Source organism: Trichechus manatus, unplaced genomic scaffold, assembly GCF_000243295.1.
Source record: "Trichechus manatus latirostris isolate Lorelei unplaced genomic scaffold, TriManLat1.0 scaffold00030, whole genome shotgun sequence".
NCBI classification, from domain to species: domain Eukaryota; kingdom Metazoa; phylum Chordata; class Mammalia; order Sirenia; family Trichechidae; genus Trichechus; species Trichechus manatus.
The window spans coordinates 2,404,637-2,422,528 of record NW_004443966.1 but is presented as its reverse complement, the minus strand read 5'-3'; the positions used below and the strand labels follow the sequence as shown (position 1 = coordinate 2,422,528).

At 42.9% G+C, this 17,892-nt stretch overlaps 1 protein-coding gene across 5 annotated transcripts in view; it reads left to right on the top strand.

Annotated features, from left to right (window-relative positions):
• Window positions 1–17,717: 17,717 nt before the first annotated feature.
• ZNF280D (zinc finger protein 280D) overlaps window positions 17,718–17,892 on the top strand; it is a 116,358-nt gene continuing 116,183 nt past the window's right edge. For 2 of the 5 annotated variants that reach the window (XM_023729657.1, XM_012555067.2), the window contains exon 1: window positions 17,751–17,843. The gene's annotated coding sequence lies outside the window, so the exon portion shown is untranslated. Of the gene's footprint in view, window positions 17,844–17,892 lie in introns of all 5 variants that reach the window. The other 3 variants (XM_023729659.1, XM_023729656.1, XM_004374597.3) reach the window with 2 other exon arrangements.

Sequence of the window (17,892 nt, the reverse complement as noted above, 5' to 3'; positions counted from 1 at the left end):
TGGATCAATACTATAGCTAATAAGCAGACAAGTTTCAGGTGGGGCTATTGTATAGTAAGAAATTAACTGTACCTGCACCCAGATGCTCTATGAATATTTCAGTATAAAAAGTTTTTTAATGGCAAAGGATGGTGGAGATATTTGACATTTTCCAGACTAAAATTATTGCTGCCATGTTTTATGGTGTGGAAGTCTAGAGCATCAGCTACCTTTCTGTAGTTTAGGGTAGACAAAAATTACTTTCTGAAGACAATCTCATTCTTATTCCTAGTACTTTATTTTTTTGGCACAACTCCAAGTACCAGGTGGCATGACTTTCTATCCAGGCGGCTTTTTGCATGTTTTAATATTCACCAGAAAATGTCAATGCTAGCCCCCAGCTCTGCTGATTATTAAAACATAAGGTTCTGTACTTAATTAGTAATAATGAATAGTTATATTCTAGGTATTTCTTGGGGGGTTAATCTCCAATTCAGAGCTGTTCACTATTTGTTTTAAACTCAGTTGAAGGAAACACCAAGGAGGACAGCCTAAAGGATTTGCAATCCATCCCATTCCTCTGGACACACTGAGCTCTATTCCTGGATTAAGGCATGCCATACGTGGAATTTTGACCTTGATGATCCATGGGAGAAATTATTTTCTAATTTTAATATCAAGCATAGCTTTGCTGTCCTCAGAAACTGGTTTGCTTTCTCCCTTATGGACAATATGAAACTTTTCTAACCTTACTTCCCTGTTGCCTGATTTTCTTATTTCTAACTTATTTGATTTTGCCATATTGCATCTTCATATACTTTCTTTTTTAAAACAAAGCGGTGTATAAATAGGTTTTAAAAACCTAATTATCACTTTTGTGAACTCTTTGCCATTTGTTTAATTATGATGCATAACTGTGATTATGCATATCATTATATGTATTGGATTGAATTTGTTATATTTTTATTTGAAAGATTAAATGCTGTTCATGTATATTTGGTCAATATATTTATGGATTATAATGCATAGTTCCACTTGCTTATCACTTACAAATATTATCACGTAGAATAATTAGAAAAATATATCTGCCTATTTATGATCCGGTACCCTATCCCTGCTATAAGGCTTAAACTTAACCAGGGAGACAGGATATATGCATAATTTTGAATTCTGTGTTTTTGACATGGACTCTTCGATACACTTATTACACACTCATCAAAATGATCATGGTCATGAGAAAATAAAAACTTACTACTTGTTGTTCATACCTTTGTTATGGATTGAAATGCATCCCCCAAAAATGTGTATCAACTTGGCTAGGCCACAGTTCCCAGTATTGTGTGGTTGTCCACCAATTTGTGATCTGATGTGATTATGCTGTGTTGTAAATCTTAACCTCAGTGATGTTAATGAGGAACCCTGGTAGTGCAGTAGTTAAGAGCTCGGCTGCTAACCAAAAGGTCGGCAGTTCAAGTCCCCCAGCCACTCCTTGGAAACCTTATGGGGCAGTTCTACTCTGTCCTATAGGGTCGCTATGAGTCAGAATCAGCTGGAAGATAACAGGGATAATGTTAATGAGGCAGGATTAGAACCAATTATGTTAATAAGGCAGGACTCAACCTATAGGATTAGGTTGTATCTTGAGTCAGTCTCTTCTGAGATATAAAAGAGAGACTCAAGCAGAGAGGAGAGGGACCTCATTACCACCAAGCAAGAAGAGCCAGGAGTGGGAGCGCATCCTTTGGATTTGGGGACCCTGTGCTGAGAAGCTCCTAGACCAGGGGAAGATTGATGACAAGGACTTTTCCCGAGAACCAACAGAGAGCGAAAGCCTTCCCCTGGACCTGGCACCCTGAATTCAGACTTCTAGCCTCCTAGACTGTGAGAATAAATTTCTGTTTATTAAAGCCATCCACTTGTGGCATTTCTGTTACAGCAGCACTAGATAACTAAGACAACTTTATTCCTTATACTCACCTCATCTCTGAGCCTCATCACTCTCCTGATATTCACCTCAAATGAGAAGGTCAGTAACTTAGCTGAGAAGATTAATAATTGTATGAGGCTTAGGGATGGGTTGAGAGTGATCACTTTGCACATTTTGTCAAAATAAGAAAAAAATGAATAAGAATTTCTATTTTAGCCTGTACCAAAATGCTCCTTAGTCAAAATGACCACATCAAAATTTCATATACTCAAACCCCAAGACTATGGCCCTAAGATAGCCTTCTGAACTGGAACTCAATTCATTCCTGGAGACCACCTTTCAGCCAAGCATAGCTAGGCCCATAAATAATAATACCTGAGAGGACTGTGCTCCTTTGAACAATCAATTTTACGAGCTCAAAATGGCAACATTTGCCCAAAAGCAAAGATGAGAAGGCAGGAAGGGGTAGAAAATCAGGACAAAAGGAAACAAAGAAACTAGACTAGAAATGGGGAGACTGCTGACACACTGCGGGGAATGAAATCAATGTCATGGAACACTTTATGTTCAAACTAATGAATGGGGAATTAATTTTCTCTGTAGACTTTCACCTAATGCACAGTAAAAAAAATTTTTTACATACTCAAGTAACTTTTAATATAAAAAAAGTCAAATTTATTTTAAAAACTTTTATTATGTCTCAACTATGGGCTAGAAATTTGTACATGGTAGTGACAGTGAGATACTATCAAATAATCCAGAATTTGAAAACAGAGAAATTAGTTTAATATTTAAATGAAACTAGTAGAATCCATACATAATGGAAGTAATCAACAACCTATAAAAGTAGCAGAAGAGTTTGTACATAAATCAGTGTCTTGGTTATCCAGTGCTTCTATAACAGAAATACCACAAGTGGATGGCTTTAACAAACAGAAATATATTCTCTCACAGTCTAGGAGGCTAGAAGTCTGAATTCAGGGCACCAATTCCCATAGAATGCTTTCTCACTTTGTTGATTCTGGGGGAAAGTCCTTGTCATCAGTCTTCCCCTAGTCTACAAGCTTCTCAGTGCAGGGACCCCAGGTCCAAAAGATGAGCTCTGCTTCCGGTGCTTCTTTCTTGGTGGTATGAGGTTCCTTTCCTCAATTCTCTCTTTTATGCCTCAAAAGTGATTGATTCAACATACAACCTAATCCTGTAGATTGAGTCCTGCCTCATTAATATATCTGCTTCTAATCCTACCAAATTAACATCATAGAGGTCAGATTTACAACACATAGGATAATCACATAAGATCACAAAATGGTGGACAACCACGCAATACTGGGAATCATGGCCTAGCCAAGTTGACATACATTTTGTGGGGACACAATTCAGTACATAACAGTCTATCTTTTGGCCCCCAGAAATTCATGACCTTGCCACATGTAAAACACATTCCCCCCATCATATCATCCCAAAAGTCTTAAATCAACTCCAAGTCCATAAACTCATCTTCCACAAAATTCCTATTCATCTGTGAAATCTAGAATACAAGTTATCTGCTTGTAAAGTACAATGGTAGAACAGGCACAAGCTCGGCATCTCCATTACAAATGGGAGAAATTCGAAGGAAGAAGCGATAACAGGCACCAAGCAAGTCAGTAGAACACATTACATTAGCTCTCAAGTCTTGAAAATAATCCTCTGTTCTCTGAGACCATTTAGCCAATGGTCCTGCCCTCCAGACTCTGGGTGTTGGCCATACTCTCTGTATTCTAAGTGGAGCCCCCTGGGCCCTGGGCTTCAGCTCTGCCTTCAGCTCTGGAATGGCAACTCTGCTCTCTCGCATTTGGGCAGCCCCATTCTCCTAGTGCATCTGAGCGGCAACCCCATCCCCTTGGCCCCAGCAGGTCCCATTCTTCTGCCCATCGGGCATGGCAGCCCCACCCCCTCAGCTTTGGGCAGTGAATCCAGACCCATCCCTCTGGCATTCATGAAAAGCAGCCCCACACTCCAGAATCGAGTTAGTGAAGATCTGACTCTTTGACACCTAGGAGGCTGTGATTCCACCCTTTGAAACCTCACAGTTTGTGGCCCTACCCTTTGAGACCGAGGCAGCTCTACTTCCTGTGCTCCTTGTCTCTTCAGCTTTTGCTTCCTGGTTCCTTGGCCTTTTGTCCCCTTGGGCCTCTTGGGCCAGCCTGGCCTCTGCCCTGCTTAGGCAAGTATTCCAAAGCTCTTCAGCTCTACCAATAAGTGCCTGGAGGCACCCCATTCCGCCAGTAAACCTTGGCCAGAAGGCACTCAGCTCTCTTGCTCCATGGGCTGGCAAGCCTAGCTCCTACTGGTAAGTGCCTAGAGGCACCCTACTCTGCCAGGAAGCTTCCGGCACAAAGGCACTTAGCTTTCTTACTCTGTGGGTCAGCTCCCATGCCATCTTGCGCTGGTCTCCTGGTTCTGCTGCTGCTGTTTCTTTACCGCTCCTTCTCGCTGTCTGCGCCATCTCCAGTGTTACAACTCTCATCACTTCCTTCTGAGTCCTCGCCAGAACTGTCTTTGATGTCTATAATTCCATTAACAGTCTCTTCAAGGCAATCTAGGCTTTTACTATTAGGTACTTTAAAACTCTTCCAGCTTCTGCCCATTACTCAGTTCCAAAACTGCCTCTACACTATAGGTATCTGTTAGAGCAGCACTCCACTCCTAGCAACAAATGTCTTAGGCTGGGTTCTCTAGAGAAGCCAAACCAGTGCAGCGTACAAATATATATAGAGAGAAATTTATATAAAGGAAATGGCTCATGCGGTTGTAGAGGCTGGAAAGTCCCAAGTTTGTAGGTCAGGCTGGAGGCTTTTCCTGACTCATGTAGCCACAGGTGTTGGCAAATCCATGACTGGAAGGTCAGATAGGAGGTCTCTGGCTCACAGGCTGTGGAGGCTGACAAATTCCAAGATCAGCAGGTAAGCTGCTAGCTCAAGTCCCAAGAACTGGAGGTCAGATGAACAGGACCAGCTGCAGGATCCAGAGCAAGCAAAACTAGCGAGCCTTGCCAGAAAGTCCGCCTATATTGGATGCTGGCCACATCCCCAAGAAACTCCCTTTCAATTGATTGGCTGCTCACAACAGACCTCATCATGGAGGCGATCACATTATATCAGATCTCATTATGGAGGTGATCACATCATTAAAAAGCTGCCAAACTACATCATAACTGCCAAACCACATCATAACTGCCAAACCACTGAGGATAATGGCCCAGTCAAGTTGACACACAACTTTAACAATCACAATCAGTAACTAAAGAGTTTTGAAAAGAAAATTGAAATGACATTTATTGAGCATATTTATTATGAGCTGGTCCTGTATTTTCACCTCATTGAGAAGCCCACAAAATTACAAACATAATAGTCAGTAGTCTCAGGAAAGGATGGTTGGATTCAGTCCAGGTCAATCTAATCATTTTTACTGTATTTTGAAGGAAGAAGAAATCTTTAATAAAGAAAGTTTGAAGAAATAAATTTTAAAAAGAAAGAAATGTTGCTCAGCAAGGCTTCTACAGTAGTACAACAGCCCAAAAATAATGCAGTGTTTTAGAATGCATGCCATTCATTCATTTGGTTACTCATTCATTAAACATTCATTTAGGCTTGGTATAGATTCTGTGGTAATCACTAAAAATAAAAAGACTAATAAGACACAGTCTCCACCCCCAACGAGCTTACTGTCTAGTAGAGAGCAACAGACAAGTAAGCCAACATAGGCTGGTTATTACTATGATAATAGTTACAGGCTGTATTAGACAGCTCACAGCATAAGAATACATTGACTTAAAATAGAAATCTTATATTATTTTGGTGATGCATCTGTGACCTGGCTAGGTAAGAATCCAGGCTCCAGATTCTGGGCTGTAGGATGCAGGCTGGGTTTAAGTTGGCTCCATGTGTCCCTTGTCCTTGAACTAGTGGCTACCTGGGGTACACGATCTGCTCCACGTATCTCCCTCTGGAGCCCAGGCTGAATAATCAGTAGCAATCTTGGGCATGTTCTTCTCATTGGAACACAAGAGGGCAAGCTCAAACACACAGGTATATTTCAAGCCTCTGCTTGAATAACAAGTGTTGACATTCCATTAAGCAAAGCAAATCATATGGCCAAGCCCTAAGTCAATAGGGTAGGAAAGTATAGTTGATGTATGCAGGAGTAACTATTTGCTGAACGATAATCCAAACTCATACATCCAAAGTGCAATGGGAGAGAGTAGGCAAGGCATTCTGTAAGTCAAAGTTCTTGGTTGTAAGCAGTAGAAACAGACTCTGGCTTATTTAAGCAGAAAAGGAATTTATTAAGGAGCTATTGGTTAGTACATAAAGTCTCTTGGAAGGCTTAAAAATTAGTCTCAGAGACTACGCAGCCAGGAACAACTTCCAAAACCCGTTGCTGTTGAGTTGATTCTAACTCATAGCTACCCTATAGGACAGGGTAGAACTGTTCCATAGGGTTTCCAAGGAGCAGCTGGTGGATTTGAACTGCCAGTTTTCTGGTTAGCAGACAAGCTCTTAACCACTGCGCCACCAGAGCTCCCAATTTCTAAAAATCACACGGAATTAGGCAGGAGGAGACACCATTTTTACTGCTAGTAGCACAAACACTTCAGCTTGAACTGTCTACACCACTGATACCTCACTGTTGCTAGAACTTCTGCTGTCTTAGTTATCTAGTGCTGCTACAAATAAAATACCCAAGTGGATGGCTTTAACAAACGTAAATTTATTCTCTCACAGTTTAGGAAGCTAGAAGTCCAAATTCAGGGCACCATGTCCAGGGGAAGGCTTTCTCTCTCTGTCGCCTCTGGGAGAAGGTCCTTGTCATCAATCTTCCCCTGGTCTAGGAACTTCTCAGCGCAGGGACCAGAGGACGTGCTCTGCTCCTGGCTCTTCTTGCTTGGTGGTAATGATGTCTCTTCTCCCGGCTTGATTCTCTCTTTTATATCTCAAAAGAGACTGACTCACAATACAACCTAATCTGATAGATTGAGTCCTGCCTCATTAACATAACTGGCTCTAATCTTGCCTCATTAACATCATTGAGGTTAGGATTTACAACCCATAGGATAATCACATAAGATCAAAAAATGGTGGACAACCACACCGTACTGGGAATCATGGCCTAGCCAAGTTGACACACACTTTTGGGGACACAATTCAATCTATAACAACTACCATTATTGGTTTTAGGTGTCTTCTCTGCTGTCACCCACTGTCAGAATTCTTCATAAACCCTGCTTTTTCACACCATTAGCTTAGATATCTGCCTAGATATATCTGATTGGCAGATCCTAGGTATCTTGTGTGTTGCTGTGATGCTGGAACTTATGCCACCAGTATTTCACATACTATCAAGGTCACCCATGTTGGACAAGTTTCCGTGGAGCTCCCAGACAGACTAGAAAGAATGACCTGGCAATCTATTTCAAAAAATCGGTCAATGAAAACCTTATGGACCACAACAGAACACTGTTTGACTCTCTTGCTTTGGACACGTCATCAAGACAGATCAATCGCTAGAGGAGGACATCATTTTTGGTGATGTAGATGGCCAACGAGGAGTAGGAGACCCTCTGTAAGATGGATTGGCACAATAGCTGTAATGATGGACTCCAACATGCTGGCAATTATGAGGATGACACAGGATTGGGCAACATTTCATTCTGTTGTACATAAGGTCACAATGAGTTGGACTTGACTTGATGGTGGCTAACAACAACAAGGTCACGTGCACACGTTCTAACTACAGGGGAGGCAGGAAAGCAAGTAGCTGGTATTTTCAGTTTCTATAGAGATGGAAGCCTCTGCCTTATAAGAGTAGGGGATATCTCAAACACAGGCAGGGGATCAGATGCTATTTGGCAAAAAGAAAGAATGAGAAATGTCCATTACACACCCACAGATGGGGACTGAGATACCAAGGAAGGCTTCTCAGAGTAGGAAAGGCTCGAGTTGAATCTTAAAGAATAAATAGGTGTTAGAAAGTTGAAGAGTACAGTGGCCTTTCAAGCTGAGGGAGCCATGATAAAACATGCCACGTTTGAGGATCTTCAAGTAGTTCAGCATGGCTCTAGCACGCGTATGGGTATGAATGTGTATGGAGTGGTAGTGGGAAAGAATGTCCTGAGATTAGGCTGTTGAGAGAAATATGGGCTAGATCATGAAAGGCCTTTAATGCCATGGTAATTGGTCAGGTGGAGTGTAGGAAATAGAAATGACTTTAGGTATTTCAAATAGGAAGAGAAATACAACATTCATGGAAGAGCTGGAGGAATAGAAGTCAAAGGGTGGCTATAAGTTTATAACTGAGCTCCAGAATTCAGGAAGCTGGTGTTGCTGCCACCATTGATTGATGCCTCAATTACCTCTCACATTCATGAAGCAGATGAATAGATACTAGAACTCTAAGTTCAGCTACTGCAATGAACACTTAACACTCACATCTGCATAACCTTGCTTGCCAGATGACTTCCACCTCATTTTCATCTTCCAAATGTGGTGCAAGTGCATCTAACAGGCATAACCTACTGCATCTAGAACTCTAGTGGCAAGGCTCTCTGGGGATTGTAGTTTTTAACTTTCCATCATCTCAAACTAGAATGAGAGGAGAATGGAGACTGAGACAGCCAATCCATGGTACCTATCACACCATGTAAAGGCGTATGGGTTTTAGCTCAAGGGTTATATAAACAACTGATGTAATTTTAAGCATGGAAATTACATGCTTAATTTGATTTTTAGAAAGGTGTTGCTGTGACAGTGGAGGGAATTAATTGCAGAGCATATAACAGAAATTTTTTGAAAGGGTAGAGAAACTAGACATTGAAAGTAGAGAAGGGTGGGGAAGATATAAAGAAGGTAGAATCCTCAGAAACTGGCACAGACTTGATTGGATATGGCGAGCACCAGAGAAGGAAGAGCTGAGGGTTACTCCCAGGCTTCAGGAGGGATGGTGCTATGGTTCAACAAAATGGGATAGAGAAGGAAAAAGAGAAAGTAGCATAATGGGTTCAGTTTTAGAAATGTTGACTTTTTAGGTCCTGTGGAACATCCAAAGGGGATTGTCTAGAATGCAATAGGATATAACAGCCATCTTCTGTTATTGCTTTGGAGAAGGAAATGTTATGAAGATATTTACTCAGGAATCATGAGTACAGAGATAAAAACTGACGTTACAGGAAAATTCAATAATAATGTATTTGGGTAACTAACACTAGCTACTAAAACAAATAACCCCAAAATCCCAGTGGCTTAGTGTATTATTTCCCACTTACCTCATAGTCCAGTGTAGATCTATTATGTGTTTGTGGGGGAAGTAGTTCTGCTCCATCAATCATTCAGGAACCCCAGGCTATTTCTACCTAGTAGCTCCACTGTCTTCTAGGGCTTCAAAATACTCTCGTGGCTCCTCTGCAGCTGGCCAATCAACAAACAAAAAGAGAACTTGGAGATCATTCAAGAGGCTTTAGGGGCTGGCCAAGAAGTGATGCTAGACTATAGCTTCTCAAACTATCTGTAGCAAAGAACCACTTTAAAAATAATTTCCAATCTGTTGCAGACTATTACTTTTGTAAAAGACAATAAACATGCCATGAGAATTGCCATACAAGTTTCTAAACACTATCATCTTCTATACTTACCTAATTTCAAACCAGAAACAAGTCCTGGGATGACACTGCTCCCTGAACCTCACTTTCAGTAGCACTGGTGTAGATCATCTCTGTCTACACTTCACCAGACAGAACTAGTCACATGCTGCCACCTGAATTTATGAGGAAATTAAATGGTTTGGTGTACATATAACATTATCTCTACCTCAATCCATCTGTTATGGGTTGAATTATGTCCCCCCAAAGCATGTGTTGTAAATCCTAACCTCTATACCTGTGGTTATAACCTCATTTAGGGATGGGTTGTCTTTTTATGTTAATGAGGCAGGATTAGTACAGGATATATCTTGAGAAAATCTGTTTTGAGATACAGATTAAAAAAGGGAGCAGAGAGAGAGATGGAGGAAGAGAGATGCCAAGCCACATGAAGATCGCCCAGGAGCAGAAGCTCAGAAGAGACAAGGACCTTCCTCCAGAGCCAGCAGAGAGAGAAAGCCCTCCCCTAGAGCCAGCACCCTGAATTCGGACTTCTAGCCTCCTAAACTGTGAGAAAATAAATGTTTTGTTAAAGCCATCCACTTGTGGTATTTCTGTTATAGCAGCAGTACACAACTAAGACACCATCCTTCTGGTCCCAAATATTCATTTCATTCTTCCCATCTCACACTAACCCAAGGGATATAACCCAAAGTCCATCTAGTTATTGCATCTAGCTTAAAATCCCAGGTGGTACACAGACCTCTCTATCAGGTCTAGATGTGACTTCTCTTAATTTGGTCACCTATGAACTAAAAAGTAAGTCTATCTCTCCCCACCATACTGACACCCCATATAAAATGGTAGAAGTCGAGGAGGATAACTGCAAAGAACACTTCTGTTAGGAACAAATAATAAGGGGAGATACAACAGTCACTGGTCCATAGGAATTCTGAAATCCAGTTACATTTTGAAGGCTCTCTATACCAGAAGTGGAGAAATTTCCTTATTAGGTGATTAGGCCCTAATTCTTTTTTTCTTTTGTTCTCCATGTCCTCTGGCTCTTCCCACCGGGAAGTCTTCCTTGTCTATAATCTTCCTTAGCCACATCTGAATAGGAATTTGCTGTCCTTGGAGGCTTTACAGCATTCATACTTGAAGAGGCTTTGGGGACACGTAGAGATAGTTTTACAGTTTGAAAAATTAAAGGTGATTTTATATTGGGTGGAGGTTTCTTTGGCAATACAATTCCCTCAAAAATGGTCTATTTATTTCTAGTCAGTTCAATATATGAGAGTGTTTTAGATTGAGTTCCCCAAAAGCCTATCTTGAGAAGAATGTGAACAAGTGATGCATTAAGAAATGTATTAAGAACCTAGCATGATAGTGGGAAAAGCAAGACAAAGAAGGGAGGAGGCCAAGTATATCATTCAGGATGCAGTCAGGAGACAGAAACCACACCAGTTATTTTAACAGAGAGAATTTAATATAAAGAATTGTTAAAGGAAAAAAAGAGAACGCTAAACATTATGGAGATGCCTGAGAGTTCCAAAATTGAGGCACCTGACTCCTATCAGAATGAATGGCCCAGGTCTGAGCCCTGATTCCAGCTTAGCTATTGCTTATTTCCCCTGTCACCTTCAAAACCTTAGTCAGACTTAAGTACATGACAAAGGATTTCCCCTGCAGCCATCAAACCCTTAGAAAGGCTTAAGTACATAACAAAGGAAATGTTTTCCTCCATGGTTAAACTAAAGATATGGAAAGAATGTTCCCCAGGGAGGTCATGACACAATACTCTAATCAGAAATCCCCTCAGCAAATGTTTTAAGATAATTACCTTGTGCTCACCTTGTAAAACCCCTTCTTAAACCAAAACCAAACCAAACCCACTGCCACTGAGGGGCTTCCCTCTCACAGTGACCCCTATAGGACAGAGCAGAACGGCCCCATAGGGTTTCCAAGGCTGTAAGTCTTTATGAAAGCAGACTGCTACATCTTTCTCAGCAGAGTGGCTGGTAAGTTCCAACTGCCAACCGTTTAGTTAGCAGCTGACTGCTTTAACCACTGTGCCACCATCGCTCCCCTAAGGCCCTCCTTAGTCAGGTATTTAAACTAATCAATCCAAATAGCCCACATTCGTGTTTCCAACCAATCATTGTAAAGTACCTCCCCCTCTTTGAGTCCTCCTGCCTCCTGCTTACCTAATCTTGCAACTTCCAATCAGAATGCTGTATTTTACCTCATAAAAATGCTTCTGTAGCTCTACAATTTTGGCGGGTTTTGTTTCACTCTATGAGATCAGATGTGTCCCTGGTTGGAACCATCTTGAACCTTCAATAAACCACTGCTTTTATTTTTAACAGAGTACATGTTCTTACTTGTTGACGGAGGTAACAATTTCAGAAAGCAGCTACTATCCCAAGGGCTGGGGCAACAAAGGGAAGAGGTTTGAGTCCCTAAAATGTAGAAGCTTGGATAAGTGGCCTCGTGAAGCTGAAATTCAGACCTCTGGGGAGGGGATACTGCTTAGCTGTTGCTAGGTTCTGTGAGGCGGGAGGAGAAGTCCTATAGATTTGGACCTCAGGCCACTAAGGAGAGGGCGACAGTGGCTGGAGTTGATGTCTCAGTGGGGCTGCAATGAGACTACTTCTGCAAGTGTTAGAAAAACAGCAAACTGGATTCAGCTGCTGCTACAGGAAAAACTGCTGCTGGAGTGATTAAATTTACTGGAGTCATAATAACAGGAAGTTAAAACAAACGGAAGCAAACAGGAAGGAGGAAGGCCCTTCTTTCTCCTCCAGCCTCGCGTCTTCCTCCAGCGCCCCCTACTTGCTGCTTCCTCACAGGGAGCAGCTGGCAAAGCAGAAAGTTTGCAGATCCGTGAGTCGGAATATGCTCCCGGGCAACTAAAACAACAGCTGTATCACAAAGGGTGGGTTTGGAGCTGAGGTAACTGATTAACTGGCACACAAGCAGGGGTACGACTTTAGGCAAAACCCCACAGAGGGTATCTTCAGTCAGATCCTGCCACGGAATTCTCAAAAGTTCTCACTCACCCAAGACAGGTCAGCTGGGTCTCTCACACTCCAGTATTTATCAGTCATTGGTTTAGAGCTGCTCCCCAGTGGAAGTGAATTCCCAGATACTTCCAGTCTCTGGGGTGCCCTGGAGATGCAGTGGTTAAGAAGTTGGCTGCTGACCAAAAGGTTGGCAGTTCAAATCCACTAGCCACTCCTTGGAAACCCTACGGGGCAGTCCTACTCTGTCCTATAAAGTTGCTATGAGTTGGAATTGACTCCACAGACAACAGGTTTTGTCTCACTCTCTGCGAATGAAGGCAAAGGGGCTCCAATAGCCTAAGGGCCATAAAACCGACTGCCAACCAGTCCACTCTGACTCATAGTGACACTATAGGACAGAGTATACTGCCCTCCTCAGAAAAAGGGCTGCAAAGGGAGGCTGTTAGAAGTGGAAACACTGAAACTTGAGCAGGGCAAGTACCTGGAAATGTGAGTAGATGTCCAGGATATGTACTTGAAGCACCAATAGTATTCCCTCTGGAGAACTAGTTATAAAAGCTACCTTATATCTCTGCTTTCCTGACCAATTCCCTCTCCGAATTTAATGGCTGCTAATTTGAGACTATCTGAAACAATAGATATAGGGGAAGCCTTATGTGTAATCCAAGCTTTTCCAAAAGGCTGTCACTTTATTTAAATCCTATGGGGACTTCCTTTCTCAAAGCCTCTTAAAATAACATCTCTGTTTTAATCTAGAAGTGTTTTCCAACTCTGCAAGACCCTCAAATTCTGGACTATCTATTCCTTTTCATTTATTTGCAAACTGGTTAATTCTGTTCTGTGTTAATCTCTTTCCGTTAATTCCTTGCTAAACACACCAAAAATCACCAACATGCCCTTTTAATGTTTTCTGAACACTCCCTTTAGTTACTGATCTGCCTTCTGAGGTATTGCAAACAACAGTTTAGCACGTACGTGGCCACTGCCTAGTAGGAATCTTCAGTTGCCCAGCCTACTGTAACAGTTTCTTCAAATGCCATCTGACTGCTATGCTAAGCGAATACCACATATTGTAAGTTTTTTGTTATGGTAGGACACCACCTCTATTATTAATCAGGGTTAGTGACTATAGCTACTGTCATAAACCACCCTAATATCTTAGCATCATAATCCAAGATAGGTTTACTTTCGTCTAATCAGTCCAGTGAGGATTAACATGGTGGATGTTTGCCACGTAATTATTAAGGGACCCAGGTTCTTCCATCTAATGTTGCTGCCATCCCCTAGGTCCTCGTAGTTCTCTGTATCTGGCAGGCTGCTGAGTGGAAAACAAACAAGTAACTATAAATCACTGGAGGGCTGAGGGTCAGGTTTAGAACGGGCAATCACTGCTCTGTCTACATTCCCCCGGCCAGAAACAGTCACATGGCAATCTAGACGTAAGGGAGCTAGGAAATGTGGGCTTCCTGGGTTCCCTAGAGGAAAATAAGATGATGAATATGTATCGTTGTCTTTGCTACCATTAGGGTGTCTTCAGTTGTGTATAACAGAAAACCCCACTCAAACTGGCTTAACAACAACAGAGGGAATTTATTGGCTCATATAACAGGGTCCAGAGAGGTAGATGGGGTTCAAGTTGGGTTTGAATTGGAGAAAGGGACTGGCTTCCTTTCCCTAAGATTCCCTCGGCCCGGCCCTCCTCCATGTGTTGGTTTTATTCTAAGTTGGCCCTTCTTAGGAGCAAAAAAATTGTTGTATTTCTTCCAGTGTTAACATTGTAATGCCACACCATCCATAGAAAAAAAAGAAACTCTCTTTTTCTCAACAATCAAACAAAAGTCCTGGGCTTCACTATCATTTGTCCCTGAAATAGAAACTGGGTCAAGAGGAGAGTGAGGATAATCCTTATAGTTTTAGCCAATTGGGCCATTCTTGGAGCTGGGGGAAGGACACCAATTCCACCCTAACTGCATGGAAGGCATACAAGTATTAAAAACCTACAAGTGCAGAGAAACACCAAAAATTAGTGTAACAGAATATATTTATTGTGAGTAGATATGATTCTAATGCAGCAGCCTCAAACTGAAAAAGTATCAGGAAGGTGTTCTGAAGATGGGATAGTGAAAACAGGTTGTATAGACTGGGTCCAGCCGGGGCAGTCTCCTGAAGATCACTGTAAATTCTTTCATGTTGGTTTCTCAGGGGACAGAGTCAGAGCACTGAGCAGGGTTTCAGGGTCAGTCAGTTGTAAAAACAGAGTCATTAAGGAATGCCATATATCCTAAAACACAGCTTCCAGTCAGACCCTGGAGTTACTGCTTCTAGAACTTCACCAAACATAGATAATTCTCCAAGACCCAGTGCCTAAGGCAAAAGTCTCTGGTAAACTGCTCACTAGGCTATTGTGTGACCTGAAGGTGACTCTAAGAAAACTAGTTCCTTAAATGCTCAAGGAGCCCTGGCAGGGCAGTGGTTAAGTGCTTGGCTGCTAACCAAAAGGTCGGCAGTTCAAATCCACCAGCCACTCCTTGGAAACCCTATGAGGCAGTTCTACTCTGTCCTGTAGGGCTGTCATAGTTGGAACTGACTTGATGGCAATGAGTTTGGTTTTTTTTTGTCTTAAAGGCTCAAGGTTCAAAAGGACACCTAAGGGCAAATGGCCTAGGTGGGTCACCCCAACTCCACAGACCCAAAAATCTGGATTCCAGGAGAATTAAAATGGTCTCTCACAAGGGGGTTGTGGAATGGAAGCTGGGAAATCACCCATTTCCATTTCAATAAGTCAGGGAAGAGTGTGGAGCAAGAGCTCACTTAAAGAGAATGAGTGCCGAGAGGATACCCAGAAGAAAGTGTACACAGGGCCGGATTACCCAATAAGCAAGGTATGCACGGGTCCATTGTGCCTTCCCACCAATCTGCAGTGCACAATTTCACCCGTCCCCCACCACATCAAAGATGTGAAATTGCTCACCACAGATCAGCAAGTAAATACAATTAAACCCAAGGGTACCTTGCTCAATGCAAGAAAGTGCATACCTTGCTTACTGGTTAATCTGCCCCTGAAGCACGTAAACCAAAAAAACCCAAACAAACCCTTTGCCATCCAGTTGATTCAGACTCATGGTGACTCTAGAGGACAGAGTAGAACTGCCTTATACAGTTTCCAAGGAGCAGCTGGCGGATTCAACTGCTGACCTTTTGGTTAGCAGCCAAGTTCTTAACCGCTGCGCCACCAGGGGCTCCATGAAACATGTAAAAGAGGCTGAAAATATAACAAGCCAGAGGAAGAAAAGCCCTTAAACAGCAAAGAGAAGGAGTGGTCAAGAGAACAAAGAGAATGGTATTCTAGAAACCGAGAGAGGAGTTTTAAGGATGAAGTAGTCAGAATCATCCAAGTAACTTCCCATGTGCTGATTCCATTCTTGTTAGACATCCTGTTGGTTATAATCTGGCCTCCCATGTAAATGTTCCTTTTGAGCAAAAATATGTTAATCAGTCTTTCTGGTCTTCATGGCAGTTATATTTTTCATGATAAAATAAGAAGTTAGAATTTTCGCTTATACATCAATCAGTCTTTAGTAAGCTTGGCTGCCATGAATTATCCCCCTGAATTTACATTAAAAGCTCCTGGAGCTGACAACATCAAATTTCTGTCTCTGCTGCAAACTGAGGACTAGATTCTAGGATACAGAGTGAAATTTTAAGTTCACTTTCATACTGTAATATGCTTTGCTAACTTTTAGGAGTTATACTTGAAAAAGCCCAAGATTTTGAAACTTTCAGCTTTTCATGTTTACTACTGTGTTTATTCTGTCTTCTGTATTTTCAGGGCCAGCAGAAAAGGGCAAGCGAGTTGACCATCTCAGGCCCAGTCAAGATAAGCAAAGGTCATGGTTACCTGTAGCCACTCCAGCTATCCAGGAGGGATCTAAGTGGCATTTTGGGAAGATTAATCTGGGAGTGGTAGCCAACATGGAGACGACTAGAAAGATAACCAATTGCTGTCTAGCAGATTCCAACCCATGGCAACCCCATGTGTATCATAGTTGGACTGTGCTCGAGAGGGTTTTCAATGGCTGACTTTCTGGAAGTAGATCGCAGGGCCTTCCCTTGGGGCGCCTCTAGCTGGATTCAAACTTCCAACCCTTAGGTTAACTGTCTAGCGTTAACCTTCTGTTCCATCCAAGAGCTCCTGCAATGATAACCCCTGAAAAAAGCTGGCGTGCAATCTGGTAGTGAAAGAACAAAGAAGTTCAAATAGAAAAGATTTAGGATTTGGTGACTGCCTGAATGTTATATGTCTGTTAAAAGGATCTAGCTAAGAAAGATTTTGGAGCCCTGGAGACACAGTGGTTAAGAGCGCGGCTGCTAACCAAAAGGTAGGCAGTTCAAATATATCAGCAGCTCCTTGGAACCCTATGGGGCAGTTCTGCTCTGCCCTATAGGGTCGCTGTGAGTCGGAATCGATGGGACGGCAATCGTTTTTTTTTTTTTTTTTTTAAGCAAGATTTCATTTGTTTCTTCAGAGCTGCGCCATTACTGCCAAGCATCTTGTGAGCACAACTGGAGGGGAAACTTTATTTACAGATCAGAATACAAATGTTTATGCAGGAAGTGCCTTCTTTGACAAATGTCTTTCTTGTAAATGCACTTATCTTAACGTTTCTGGTTATTACAGTACTACAGGCATACACACAGCAGGGTTAGGAATTACAAGGAGATGAAAGTAAAACCGTAGGTTTAAAATGTATTTTGTAAAACTGGTCAATTATTAAAATAATCTGCCTTTCTTTTACTCATCTGGTTTACGTCTTCGCCCCTCAGGCACAGTATTTCCTTTGAATGGCGCCTCTCTTGACCGTTTTACTTTCTCATCCTGTGGAGAACTAGCCGTCACACACCAGGAGGACCCGGAACTCACGTTTCCTCGCGGTCAGACGCGGTGGGCAGCCCCGAAGGAATCGGATTGCAGGGCAGGGCCGGCGGCCAGCAGGCCCGCGCCCACTCGCGCTCGCCCGCGCTGGCCTCGAGGCCCTGCGAGGCGCGCACATGCCGCCCGCCCGCCCGCGCGGTCGGCGAAAAGACAGGGAGCCCGGACCACACAGGCTGGCCCGGACTCTACCCATGAGGCAGCGCGCCGGCTTCGCGAGCACCCCTCCCCCAGCCAGTGGCTGCGCCGCGATGGGAGCCGCCGCCGCCGCCGCCGCCGCCGTGGTGTAGTGTTCTCGCGCTCCTCCTTCTCCTCCTCCTCTTTCTCCTCCTCCTCAGGGCCCAGTCAGGCCGAGCCGCTCCGCTCACGGTAAGCGCCCCCCGCCCGCCCGCCCGCCGCCCGGCGCTGCAGCAGGCCG